The 14,869-nt window shown below is 42.5% G+C and overlaps 2 non-coding genes across 2 annotated transcripts; both read left to right on the top strand.

The window, feature by feature from the left end:
* The first annotated feature begins 6,768 nt into the window (after nucleotides 1–6,768).
* trnas-gcu (transfer RNA serine (anticodon GCU)) lies at nucleotides 6,769–6,850 on the top strand. The gene has a single exon. It is a non-coding gene; the product is annotated as a tRNA-Ser (tRNA).
* A 2,444-nt stretch (nucleotides 6,851–9,294) lies between these two features.
* Nucleotides 9,295–9,376, top strand: trnas-uga (transfer RNA serine (anticodon UGA)). The gene has a single exon. It is a non-coding gene; the product is annotated as a tRNA-Ser (tRNA).
* The last annotated feature ends 5,493 nt before the right edge of the window (nucleotides 9,377–14,869 follow it).

Below are 14,869 nucleotides of genomic sequence, written 5' to 3'. Positions count from 1 at the left end.
TTCCCCATTCACACCATTCCCCATTTCGAATGAATTCTGTATGCGTTAAAAGACAGCTATACACAGAAAACATGCAGGACACTGCTCACGATGTTTGCCGAGCCGAAACACAGTGCGTTTTTCCAAGCCATTTGACAACGCCCGCCCACTGAAAACTGCAGCAGATCGTGTAAAGACGTTCAACTTTGTAACTACTGCACGCACAGGAAGCAGAATAAATTCCTCTTTTCAAACTGTCAAAGGTTTGCTTTGCGAACGCTGCAGGACATCGCACAACCTCTTTTGAACGGGGACAAACGATTTCTTATGGGGCGCAGTAAGTACAGACGTTTAAAAAGCTCCACTATTTTTATGTGCCATTTTTTGCTTATTCACTTACTATTTTAATCAAAATAATATTAAGAAAGATCTGTATGTATTCAGATAGTATTATTATTGTTCATACTTACTCATCAAAAGAGGATTGCTGAGATATTTGCGGATATACTTCTACGTTTGAAAAACGTGTCCAAAATGGTGACCAACGAATACTAGCAATGCATTGTGGTATATAACCGGAAAATATGCTGGGTTCGATATTTTCTCAACGTATGCGTTTATTAATGTTGTCGATATTATGGTTGAAATTTAACATTGATAATACATCGCGGCTATGTGCCCCCTGCTATGAGCTGATGTGCAATTTTAACGCATGCAGTTAGTAAGGATCGGTCACTGTTGTATGGTATTATATACAGTATAATGACATTATGGAATAGGATGGGGACAGGCCTGGCATCACGGGGGGAGGGAGGAATGTCGCCCCTTCAGTTTTGGGCAAAAAGATGTACCTAACTTACCTAGGAGTATACGGCACTCTGCACAGTGTACGAAGTAATTTTCGCAGTAATTAATTTATTATATTTACTATATTTATTATACACGTGTAAATTAATTACTGCGAAAATAATTTACTTCGTACACTGTGCAGAGTGCCGTATACTCCTAGTTGCGGCACACACGATACATACAGTAAAAAGCCTCAGGCACTGTGTTAGATGTGTTTTCGACGTTATATATGCGTTTATTAATGTCGTCGATTTTACGGTTGCAATTCGACTTTGATTATACGTCGAGGCGACGTATATATACGTATAGCCGTATTTTCGCCGTGAATATACGTATATTCGACGAATCAGTGCCCACTGGGTAAACTCTTCAGCAAACTCTGAACCAGCTCTAAGGAAACTAATCCGATTAGACGTTACTTTGACTCATCTTTTTACGCTAGGGTTAGGGTTAGCATTCCCACACTACTTAGACACTTTGTTTACGCTCAGTGCTTGATTTTCGGAACTTCAGGATGAGTGGGAATTTTCTCCTATCTGTCAATTCTGTTTTGTTTTGGAGACTCTTGGCTGCCTATGTTGTACAGTGCAGCGTGAAGGAAACATTTTCCAAAACTGTCAGCTCAAAAGTTGTAAGAAAACCTCTCCAGCTGCTTTAACTCTCTTCATTTTTGTCATTTAATGTGACACTCGATGTATAACTGGAGCCTCACATATGCAAATGGTGAGGCTCCAGTTCGACACCCAGTTCAATACCACTTTACAGTAAATGACAAAAGCATGGCAGACTGTGCCGGACCGGCAGATTACTTCCGCTTATTTTTACCACATTAAACAATGGAAATCCAACCACTTGCATTTGTGACACTTGATTTTGGCTGCACCTAAGACACTCTTAAATCTTCAAACACATTTCTCTTCTCCCGCAACACTCTTGTCTGTCGGCGCTATGTGGCAGCGTTGCATGACAACCCATCTCACCACGGAAAGGAACCTAACAGCTTTGGTAAGAGAGGAGAAAAGGACCTGGCCCGTACGCGGCTCAAACCCGCAACCTTGGCGTTACTAGCACCACCATCTAACCAACTGAGCTAACCGACCTCACAACAGTGGTCCTCTCTGTGCTGCAAAAAATCAAGCTCAGGGAATTTCTTTTGTCCTTTGAATAGAAAGCCGTGTAATTCAGTGTACGGGCTTTCTCGTGCAGTTTCATAGTTCTTGTAACCCAAATCCTACACTGGCCTGAAGTGCCCCCCCATTTCACAGCATTTTTCAGCTGATTTAAAATGTACCTAAAGGAGAAGCATTATTGAAGACCATCAATTACCAAGAGCTTTTGTCAAAGGTTTTGGTGGTCATTTTTAATGACCACAGAGCACTATGACCTCGGTTTTACATCTCATCCAAAAGACAGCGCCCTTTTTCCAACACAGCTTCTCCGTCACTATATTGGGACATTGGGACCCGTACAGACCTCAGAGTGAGCGCCCATTAACACCACTTCCAGCTGGAAGCTTTGTTTTTCCCTGTAGCTCACCCTCATCCTGGTACTGACCTGGCTCACACCTGCTTAGCTTCAGTGGGTTTTCAGTTGCGAGTTGCAAAAGTTGGGATACAAGTGTAGCGGCAATGCTTGTTAATAAGACAGAATTAAGCGTTGGTATGCTGTCCTAAATGAAGCCCCATCTCACCGGTGCAGCCACAGAGAAAGTATTCATGCAGACTGATTTAAGTTGTTTTCTTTTGATAGGGAACAGCTCCCAGACAGGGATGCACTTAGCTAAGCCTGGCTATCATGATCAATGGTCATCCATTGGCGCCTATCTGTCTAGGGAGTGCTGAATGGACATCTGGACTGCATTCTTAAGTGTCAAGAGTAAGTGACTTATATCTCACCTTGACCAACCAATCAGGGACTGGCAGGGCGTGGTAATACCACGTGGGTCTCCAATGCCCGCCAAACTCTCAACCAATCAGCACACATCTGTGTCTTGGTCAAAAAGGGAGCGCAAGCTCAGATCGGGGCTCTCCTTGGCCATTTTCGCGCATCCTCAGAGACAATCACGTGACAACTGCTGTTGTCTGCATAGGGACTTGGACTTTGTTCTAAGCGCGAGGCCAAGCATCCCGTACGTACTCAGAATTCTACTAACGTGAATGCTCCGTTTGATCAACGGCAGCCTACAGTTGGACCCTCGTCGACAACCTGAATAGCTTATTCAGAAGCAGCGCTGGACCGGGAACGAACCAGTTTCTTCCCAGGCAAAAGAGTGACTTGTGAGGACTCGCGGTCACACTCTGTGCATAGAGACTTTCTACTAGCCAGCCGGACTGCTGGTAGATCCCCTCGGAGCAACGACTGCCCTGCGCGCCGCAGTCAGATTCCTCCGCCCGTCCTACTCCGAGCTGCACCTTGACTGGTTGGCTGGTAGCCAGAGGACGCCGACACAACGCCCATTGGACAACCGCTGGAACAGAGGCTGCAACAGAGCTTGTCAGCTGGTTTGGTGTTCGTGCCGGGAAATTCCAAATCCATACACAGTGGATAAGTTAACCCCATGTTCTACATTGCGTCTCGAGAATTCAATTGTACCTCAACACAAGTTGTTATCAATTTAATTCATGAGTAATGTATTTACTTCCGAGTTTAGAGTAACAATGGGTAATAACACTGATTAGCGATTTGGTAACCGAACGATATATATTGACATATATTCTCTGTTGTGTATCTCTTTGTGTTTGCATCTCTTCGAGATTATATATCTTGTATATTGATAACCCTCACAGTAAGGTCTGCCGCTCGTATCCAGGCAGACTAGTATATGTTTGGTGCACAATTTATATTAATAAATGTATCTCGTGTATTGAACCCGTGTGTGTGCGTTGTTAGTTGTTCTGGCGATTGATTTTCTAAAAGCCCCAACGAACAACCTCGTGATTACTGCTACAATTAATAAGTGTCTCAGTAAATCCATCAAACCACTACATTTAATGGCGTCCCTGGGTGGGCGAGTTTAGAATGAAATGAGACTCAATCGCACAGAATAACTGATGTTGCTGTGAGTTCAAGTTCAGCACAGCACCGTGGCTTTTATACGCGAATACCGGGTGTGCTGATAACTGCGTAAAGAAATCCCCCTGTTTTCTAGCGTTTAGTGTAACGTGTGCTGATTGGAAATCCATCTGCTCGGGTGTTTAGATTCCATACTGTATTTTGGTAAAAGGAAAAAAAGTAATACTCTTAAAGTTTCTCTGACGTAATGACAATGGCTGCTAAAATGTCTGAAGTGGAGTCGCTTATAAGTACTATTTCTAGCGACGACAATCCTGGTTACTGGAGCGGTATCGAAAAGTTGAACTTTGATGATATTGAGAAGCTGCAAGTAGATTTAGTAGCTAAGGTAGCGAACCAGCTTAACACAGGAGGGTCTGTGAACGCAGTTCAGGTCCTATCTAGTTTCGCCTTAAATCTAGCTAAACAGCTGGAACTGTCTTTGTCCGAGCTGACAAAGTTTCAAACGCTTCAGGGAAAGCTAGAAAGATATAAGGCGGAGCGAGTTGAGTTGTTGGATATAATCAGAGAAAAGAGAGTGAAAAGTGAGGAAAGTGAAGACAGACTCAGGGAAGTTTTAGGTAAATTAGATGACCTGTCTGCTAGAGAAACTGCGGCTGAGGTAGCTAGGAGAGACCTAGAAGCGAGCTTGAAAGAAAAAGAAAAAGAAATTGAGAGTTTAAATGAGCTCAGCCAGGAAAGGCAAAAGGAGTTAGATGCTGCTGTACTGGAAGCAAAACAGGCTAGATCCCACTTACATGCCAGCCCACCTAGCAGCCCGGAGCACTCACCCAGGAGGTTTCTCCCGGCCAGGGTCTGTGGTCGGATCGGCATGGGGGAGATCGCCGAGTCCTGCGCGAGACGCAAGGGCGATTCAATTCAGGCATAGACCCCCTGCTCCTGATCACGGCCGTCTCCCTGCCCACGGAGAAACTGTAAAAATTAACCTCCACTCCCTGAGGCAGTTAGCCAAAGATGTAGAAAGGTTTGACCCGACAGTGTCAGGGAATAATGTGGAGACCTACATTGATGAGCTGAGATATACTTTGCAGTTTATGCCCGAAGCGTCCGAACAGGAAAAGGCTATGTTAGTAAGGAAAACTACCAGCCGAGCGGTCCACGAGTGGATGTCTAGACAAGGACCTGAGGTCTGTAATAGCTTTGAGGAGCTGTGTCAGGCAATGATCGGAGAATTTTCGGCTTTTATAGATCCCATATCTGCCGTGGCCACAGCGCACCATATTAAGCACGAAAAAGCTGAAGCCCCTCGCGACTATTACCCCTATTATATAATATTTTACTATTATATAACTTGTAAAATATTACCCCCGGTCCATTCTCTTCCAAAAGTGAGAAACACCTGTTTTCTACATTTTGTCTGTTTTAAAACCATATCTCTTTAAACCAAACCAAGAGTTTGTCTTTTGCACTGATATTCTGATTCATTTCAATTTCAAAGAAAAAAAAAACATTATCTTCCAAAGCATCATAAAATTGTCCATTCTTCCAGACTCTACTTCTCTCTTGTAGTAGTACAGCAGACCTTTCCAGGTGAGCAGATCACAGAGTCCGAAATATGCTTCCTCCATCAAGCAAAGTACCTGAACATGACTCGGTCTTCATAAAAGCGCCCCTGTAATAAAGAAATTAAATCCAAAATCAAGAGGGCAGTTGCCTACTGAAGTTCAAGAAGTCATCAATTTTAACCTAGCAACACATTCAAGGCTGCATCTATACAAGTACGATTCTAGAAATGCTCACCAGATTACGTTTTAAGAAAGAACTGCGCCTCAGGTTCCGCCGAGATCTTAACTCGGATGGCAGGATTCAGAGTCCGGAGTGCGGACTGATGGCGCACGGAGGGTCCACATACTGTGGATCCTTCAGTTTTCTTCCACGTGTTTAAACCGCCAGCGTGTGGCTCTCCTGTCCCCGTGACCTCATTGCTCTGCTCTCGCCTCTGTGCAGCCGAGCCCGACTCATGGTAAAGTGGAAAAAAATATGCCCTCAACGTGGGATTTACTCTGGATCGAGGATAGATGTCACCTTTTTATCGTTGAACAGGATGTATGTGATGTGGCGACTAGGTTCAATTTTGTATCCTTTTAAAAGATTAAGGACTGGGGTGAGCGGGATTTATCACCCTTTCAGCTAAGAACCCGACGTGAGCACCGTTTAAGCTGCATAGACTCGGTCGTTTAACTCTTCTCCATTAGCAGGGTTAAGGTTAAAGAAAAATAACATTGCTGACTTCTTTTTTTTTTGCCAGCCGCGAGCGCTGATTAGCGAGGTTTGTATTTCATGTTTTGCAAGTTGCATCCATTTTAAGAAAAACAAGTCGTTCAAGACAGGAAATGAATACTTGCATTTAATTAAGTCTAGGCATATGCGGTTGTCCATAATGACCAGTTCTGTTCGAGAACACAGCACAAAAAAAGGCACCGCTGGGATTCGGACCCAGGATTTCTTGTTTACTAGACAGGCGCTTTAACCAACTAAGCCACGGCGCCCCGGGAGTACTGTTTTTTTGCAGCCACTTGGACACACCACTCAGACACATCTGCATTCGGTGTGTGCTCCACCTGCTCGCTGAGCAAGTTGCCACCTTTACATACAATAGCAACATCGACACCAAGAGAAAGGATGACAAATGGCTTTTATCTGGAACTTTTCATGTCCAAGGAGCTCAATGTGCTTTCTGTGTACAACAGGGCCACTGAACTCCACACTGGCCACTGAACCACAGCAGTGGCTTGCTGGCTTGACATCTCCCAAGGAAAATGTTGAAATCGCATGTGGAACAGGAAAAGGACCCTCGAGTACGAGGGAAAAAAAAGAAAAAGATCATCTGGAGCGTGCCAACCCGTGTCTGGACAGCCCAGTTTCGTTGACGAGGTGGCCGAGTGGTTAAGGCGATGGACTGCTAATCCATTGTGCTCTGCACGCATGGGTTCGAATCCCATCCTCGGCGCTCTCTATGTCTGACACGTGTGCCTGTTAGATGTTGGCCCTCCTTCTGTTTGCTCCAGTACTAGAGCTGTACATTTTCTAGCGGTGGCTGAACATGGTATAGTAGGCTAACGTCGGTATCGAGCAGTGGCAGTAACAGTATTTACGTGCCGCTGCTGCCAAGTGGCTCTGGGTTGAGACCGCATTTTCACTTACTTGCAGCACAAACGGAGAAAGCGATTTTTGACAGTCTCTCGAGAGACTGCGCTAGGTGTTTAGGGATAGACTTTGTCAGTTCCCCCTGGGATGATGGCCTCTCAAATAGTTTGTGATTCCTCTAGACGTTTATACAGTAGAAGCCTGCTTCGTGGCTTAAATCCAAGCTAAGGAAACGAGTTAGAGGTCTGATGCAGAACTGCACTGTATGTGTGAGGAAAGCTGCCCCCTTCTGTTCCATGTCGACCGAACAGAGGACTGTAAAGGATACGACCAAGAAACTTTAGGATGCTGGTTGGAATCCAGCTCCAAAGAAGCCCCTTTGGGTGTTATGTCATGAAAAAGTAAGAACAGAGAATCTCCCTTTGATCAAAAGCGCAACAGAACTGTTTTCCGTGGAGCAGGTTTCAGACCCGTAGACCTGTTTTATTTGTATGGCGTTCGTAAGCGCGCAAAACAAGGACAATTCCTGCGTCTAACACGAATGTAAATGCTTTTGAAAGTGCAGTGTGGTGCAGCTTGTAAAATCCTTGTCCACATTTGTGGTTTGTTGATGTTTTTTTTCTGTCTGCCAAAGTTGCATTTTGACATCCGGACGGTGAGACTTTATCATTTGAACGTGAAGCCAGCCTTAAACCCTCTGAGGCGTGTCTGTCTGCCGGCATGTATCTTGTGAAAGGTATTTTTTTTTTAACGGAGAGCGACTTTAAAAAGGTTTCCGCAGCCACCTCGCACTCCGTGTTAGATTATAGGAGGAATGCGGCGGCGGCGAGCTCGCTGTAGTCGTGGCCGAGTAGTTAAGGCGATGGATTTGAAATCCATTGGGGACTCCCCGCTCAGGTTCGAATCCTGCTGACTACGGCGTCTGCTGCACGTCGCCTTGTGCCTGTGTGGCAAAGGCGAAGTGCCGCTTCTCCTTTCCTGGTACTATAAAAATGCTACATCGCTTGGTCCTGCTTCCATGGAAAGCAGTTCTTCAGGTAATTCTACTCTCTTACCAAAGCTGTTAGGTTCCTTTCCGTGGTGAGATGGGTTGTCATGCAACGCTTCCACATAGTGCCGACAGACAAGTGTGTTGCGGGAGAAGAGAAAAGTGTTAGAAGATTTAAGAGTTTCTTAGGTGGAGCCAAAATCAAGTGTCACAAATGCAAGTGGGAAGATTTCCAATGTTTAATATGGTCAAAATAAGCGGAAGTTATCTGCTGGTCCGGCACAGTTTGCCATGCTTTTGTCATATACTGTAAAGTGGTGTCGAACTGGGTGTCGAACTGGAGCCGCACCATTTGCATATGTGAGGCTCCAGTTATACATCGAGTGTCACATTAAATGACAAAAATGAAGAGAGTTGTAGCAGCTGGAGAGGTTTTCTTACAACTCTTGAGCTGACACAGTTTTGGAAAATGTTTCCTTCACGCTGCACTGTACAACATAGGCAGCCAAGAGTCTCCAAAACAAAACAGAATGGACAGATAGGAGAAAATTCCCACTCGTCCTGAAGTTTCCAAAATCCAGCACTGAGCGTAAACAAAGTGTCTAAGTAGCGTGGTAATGCTAACCCTAACCCTAGCTGGAGTTTGAGCAATCCAGCACTGAGCGTAAAAAGATGAGTCAAAGTTACGTCTAATCGGATTAGTTTCCTTAGAGCTGGTTCAGAGTTTGCTCAAGAGTTTACCTTTCACAGATGCGCAAAGAAGAATGTTGGGGGTGCACGCTTCAAGGCGCCTTACAGCTGTAGGGAGTGATTCGAGACGATTCGTGGCGTGTGCTCGTTCCCATGTACCGTACGCCCCGGGGTGCAGTGCTAGGATGACGTACAATACCACTTGGGCACGTAACGGCGTTATGTGCAGGGTTTTCGTTTGTTCGTTTTGTTTTGCTCTGCTTTGCTTTGTTTTGCTTTCCATCGCGTTGGTAAGAGCGTAAATAAAAATGCGATTCCTGCGTCTACCACTAATGTAAGAGCTATTTCAAGTGCGACGTGGTGCGGCTTTTCAAATGCTTGTGGGCATTTCTCTGTTGTTGATTCTTTTTTTGTGTGTAACAAAGTGGCATTTTCATGTCCGGACGGGGAGACTTTATCATTCCGACATGAAGCCAGCCTTAAACCCTCTGAGGCGTGTCTGTCTGCCGGCACGTATTTTGTCAAAGGTATTATTTTTTTTTAACGGAGAGCGACTTTGAAAAGGTTTCCGCAGCCACGTCGCACTCCGTGTTAGATTAAAGGAGGAATGCGGCGATGGTGAACTCGCTGTAGTCGTGGCCGAGTGGTTAAGGCGATGGACTTGAAATCCGTTGGGGACTCCCCATGCAGGTTCAAATCTTGCCGACTACGGCGTCTGCCGCACGTCTCCTTGTGCCTGCGCGGCAAAGGTGAAGTGCCGCTTCTCCTTCCCTGGTACTATAAAAACACTAAATAGCTTGGCCCCGCTGCCATGGAAATGAGTTCTTCAGATAACCACACATCTTGCGTTCGCACCTCTGGTGTTCTACTTATGCCTTTGAAAACCTAATGAATAAAACTGAAAGAACCGACACAATATGTAGGTGCTCGTAAAGCATGCATTAAAGAACTGTTAACAGCAAGGGTTTCAGTGGGTTAACTGAGGAGAAGGCGTGATCGCTAATTGTTGACTTTTTATTTGGTGTTAGAAACACTCTTACTGTGCATGACGTGCAACAAATTTAGCCACAGAAATTGCATCACGCTTTCATGTATGCTATTGCAGACACCAACGTTGCCTAGATAGAAAACCGAAATAGCCGTGGGTTTGCTTGCTGGTCTGAAGGATCTCTCTTCGAATCTCTATCATTTGTCAATGGAAGTAAAAGGTGCTGCAATCTGATACGTTCAGAATCAAACCCGCAGCTGTTGTTCGACTTTATTTCTTGACTAATTACAACTGAGTGTCGCATGAGCAGTTACGTAAACTTGTCTGATATATTTGAACACAAATGCCGTTCTTCAATTAAAACTAACAGTACATTGTCAGGGACATTCAGTTCTATACAAACAAGAGACAGACAAGAGAACATTTAGTATATAATAGACAGAAAGAGGTTCGAATCCTGCAGACTACGTTGTCCACCTCCTGTCGTTGTGTTTCGGCGCAAGCAAAGAAGCGCGCCTGTTCGGTGTTCCTGGTGGTTTTAAAATGCCAAATTGCTTGTACCCGCTCCCTTGCAAATAAGTTCTTCAGCGTCCGCGAATGGCATTTTACAGCTGGAAGCAGATGTCGACGCTTTTTGCACAGAGCACCAAAAAAGCGTCTTTTTTGAAGGCCCGGGTTCTGAGCATTGGTGGTTCAGTGGTAGAATTCTCGCCTGCCACGCGGGAGGCTCGGCTTTGATTCCCCGCCAATGCAGTGGCTTTTGCAGCTAGCTGCTCCATCACTTGCATCCCCTTGCAACTCGCAACTGAAAACCCACTGAAGCTAAGCAGGTGTGAGCCAGGTCAGTACCCGGATGAGGGTGAGCTACAGGGAAAAACAAAGCTTCCAGCTGGAAGCGGTGTTAATGGTGCCGGCGGTGGGGCGCTCACCCTGAGGTCTGTGCGGGTCCCAATGCCCCAGCATAGTGACGGAGACACTGTGTTGTAAAAGGGCTCTGTCTTTTGGATGAGATGTAAAACCGAGGTCACATCGCTCTGTGGTCATTAAAAATGACCACCAAAACCTTTGACAAAAGCTCTTGGTAATTGATCGTCTTCAATAATGCTTCTCCTTTAGGTACATTTTAAATCAGCTGAAAAATTCTGTGAAATGGGGGGCACTTCAGGCCAGTGTAGGATTTGGGTTACAAGAACCATGAAACTGCATGAGAAAGCCCGTACACTGAATTACACGGCTTTCTATTCAAAGGAGGGCAAAAGAAATTCCCTGAGTTCGATTTTTTGCAGCACAGAGAGAACCACTGTCGTGAGGCCGGTTAGCTGAGTTGGTTAGAGCATGGTGCTAATAACGCCAAAGTCACGGGTTGGTGCCCCTTACTGGCCAGGTCCTTTTCTCCTCTCTTACCAAAGCTGTTAGGTTCCTTTCCGTGGTGAGAGGGGTTGTCATGCAACGCTGCCACATAGTGCCGACAGACAATTAAATGACAAAAATGAAGAGAGTTAAAGCAGCTGGAGAGGTTCTCTTACAACTTTTGAGCTGACACAGTTTTGGAAAATAATTCCTTCACGCTGCAGTGTACCATATAGGCAGCCAAGAGTCTCCAAAACAAAACAGAATTGACAGTCATATAATGTCCATTAACCCCGGTTTTAAACGCAGCATCATGTCTGCCATCATAAGAATATGAGTCCAATATTTTAGAATATAGTCAGAATGACTTCTAACCTTAGCTGTGGTGTCTTTAATCCCTATTGCTCAATGCATGGTGTACGTACTGCATACATGTGTCTTGAGAATGAGGAATGGGCCCCTGAGACAGTCATTTGCCTGTTTCACAAATGATCGTATTTTACTAGAGATTCTGTTTGGGATTCAGATGTGCATTCGGACAGCAATCCCTTTCAAGAAATGATATGTTCTGGATGAGGTCAAAGGTGCTAGAACACTGTATTTAGGATGTGTTTGCAGTGATTGTGTGTCTCCTGCTTCAACGCAGTGATATATAGATGTGCTCCTGTAATTTATTGGTACATGCCCAGGGCAGTAAGTAGTCTGAGGATTTATTTCCAGACGGCATAGAGCAGTGAAGCACTTCTACTTAAATTATTACATTATACACAATTTGAGTTCATTTTAAAAAGTAAAAGGTAATGAAAGGAATGCATTTTCATAAGAAAGATAATACCGATATGCATGTGATAATCTTCCTTATATCATGTAGTGCGTCATTTGGACACTTTGTGGGCTTGAAATACAAAGAAAATCATGTTCTATGGTACAAGATAAATACAAAACTTAATCATTTATTTTAATTAGATTTGTTTATAAAGCATAAGCAATCATTTATTACATTAATATATGTGAAAATGACATTTTAGCACCATAATATTACATACAGGTCTCTAGCTTCAACACAGTGATATATATATATATATGCTCAGTGATTTATTGGTACATGCCCAGGGCAATAATCAGAATTAGTATTTATTTCCATACGGGCTACAGGTAATGTTGTGAAATACTTCAACACACTGGATCGCAGATTTAGACCCCCTGCACTCTTACTCCTTAAAAACCAAAGAAATGAAGATATGTAGCAATCACATTGTAACAGGGGTGACAGTGACTTAATGCTTATACTACTGGACTTCTGGTACCTTTAGGGTACGGTGTTCCCTGAAGGGCTCTCAAACCCCGCATTTCAGATGCCTAGCTGTATTGCTGATGTGTTGCACCTCAGAATCACTTTTAAACCTTACCTCTGGTATCTTTAATCCCTGTTGCTCAACGCATGGTGAAAGTATTGCATAAATGTGTCTGAAAATGAGCAATGGGCACCTGAGAGACTCATTTGCCTGTTTCACAAATGATCATATTTGACTAGAGATTCTGTTTGGGATTCAGTTGTGCATTCTGACAGCAATCTCTTTCAAAAAATGATTTTACCTTATCGCGGCTTTGCCCTTCTTGCCTTTTTGGACAATATCTCCATCTTGTGGTCGTTGTTGGTAATGTCTAGACAATATCTCCATCTTGTGGTCGTTGTTGGTAATGTTTTCTTATGCCCTTTTTTATTTCAATTCTCTATTAGATGATTCTAGAATCTCTACAATAGAGTTGAAAACATCAGTTTTATAGCAGACAATATGACATTATTTATAGTCCAATTAGAAATTTATTACCCTGTTTTTAACATAATAACAAATTAAAACTAAGTTTGGAACACCAGGGAACATAAAAAATGATTTTTAGGAAAACCATGAGGTTCTCTGTGTCCGATGCCTGCAAGGGGAGAAAGCTAGAATCCTTTGATTTTTCCAAATTTGAAAATAAACATCATATAACAACAGCTTTCATTCCTAGGAGTGAAAAACAACCATTTTTGAAGACATATTAGTTTCTAAAACACTACAATAAAGTTAAAAACATCCATTTTATATTACATTATTTTTTGTGAAATAATTAAATTGGCTTATTTCTCTCGCATTAAATTGGCTACAAATGCAAGAATTCAACCAGATATTCTTGTAAAATGTATAATGTTGCATTGCAGTTAGTTAATGTAGTTAGTCCATAGTCAGCAATCTAAACTTTATTGTTAAGCTTTAATGATTGATGTTGTACCAGTAACCTTTAGAAATACTATAGTACTTCACAAATGCTTTGTGTGTTTGGAAACCTTTTGAGTAAAAGCCTTATAAAAATAGGTTTAGTTTTTACAGGACATCACAAAGAAATAGGATGGTATAATTCTTATAATTGCTTAGTGATTGTATTTGGAAGATTATGCACTAAACAGACTTCAGGAATGCCAGTGGATCATTGTGCTATTTGGAATTATTCCAAAAATCAAGTGACCTCTTTGCTGTAGTATTTTTAGTATTATTTATTTAGTATTAATAAAGAATAGATTTATTAAAGTCGTGCGATGTGCAAGCGGGATATGTAAAATAATTTAAAATAAAGTTTTTTATTATTGTTATAGAGAAACATGATCAGATTTTCCCTGGTTCAGAAAAAAAACGATTAAAATCTGTAATCTTTCCACTTGTATGTCATCAGACATTAACGAGTACAACCCCCCTCTCTGCCGGAGTGCTGGCTGTGACGAATTAAACCAATTTCACAGGTGTTTTCAAAGTAGGAAGTACAGTGTTAACTAGTAGATGGCCTCCTCAATGAAATCGCTTCAACATGCTAATGCGTTGGTGTAACAGTCCGGGCGTGGCAAGCTTCCAATGTCAACTCGACTCGATTGGAAGACAATGAACGTATTTTAGCCCTAAATGAATTAATAGCAAACATGGTTTACATAAAAGACATTTTTCCAAGAAAGTTTATAATAATACAATCTATAGTTGAAATCTGAGCCTAAATATAAAGAAAAAAGCATTTTCAGAGAGCAATCACGCTGTGTTTATGTAGAAAAAGCGATTAGGTTTATGAGCAATCTAATTACCTATTCGCTTAAAACGCTATATAAAATAAAGTTTATTTAAAGATGAATGATAAGTGTCGCAGTTTTAATAATTTTCGTAGTAGGGCTTGGACAGATTCCAAGTGCATTTTTGCAATTTACGTTGCATTGTCCAATGTGATGTTGTAATACAGTTTAGAATACAGTAAGTCTAAACTGTATCAGCTTTATTTATGGGTTGCAATTTAGAAAAAGTCAAAAACCGCACTCAAAATCCAATTTAGAGCTTTCTGGCAAGAGGAGACACCCAAATTATAATGTAACATGCCACTGTTTGTGCATGAACAAAGTTATACTGCAATTTTCCTTAGATACGCGATTAAAAAAAATAATTTTTTTGAATCCCCGGCCAAACACATTCCATAAGAATCAGCGCTTTTATACAGTATATCGCCTTTAAACACGCGTTTACGATTTAAATCAAAACTCGATTCAAATCAATATAAATGTTTATTTTGTAACGCATAGGTGACTATTCATTGTTATTAAAAAGACGTAAATTCGATCATGTTGTGATATTTAGAAATATAAATTTGTTTTGATGCGAGTGAGGTTTTATTTAATCTCTGACCAAGGGAAATGTTTCATTTTTTCAAAGAAATGTTTGTTAAAAATTAAAGTCATAGTTCCATGAGATTCAACCACAGACCATGTGACATAGGAGTCAGGAACCTAACCCACAGCACCACCAGCGCAGTCACATGCTGAGGGCTGAAAAAGCACTACAGAAACATTATCG

Source organism: Lepisosteus oculatus, unplaced genomic scaffold, assembly GCF_040954835.1.
Source record: "Lepisosteus oculatus isolate fLepOcu1 unplaced genomic scaffold, fLepOcu1.hap2 HAP2_SCAFFOLD_349, whole genome shotgun sequence".
In the NCBI taxonomy this organism is placed as follows: domain Eukaryota; kingdom Metazoa; phylum Chordata; class Actinopteri; order Semionotiformes; family Lepisosteidae; genus Lepisosteus; species Lepisosteus oculatus.
The sequence above is the reverse complement of the archived record's forward strand: the minus strand, read 5'-3'. Positions and strand labels throughout refer to the sequence as shown.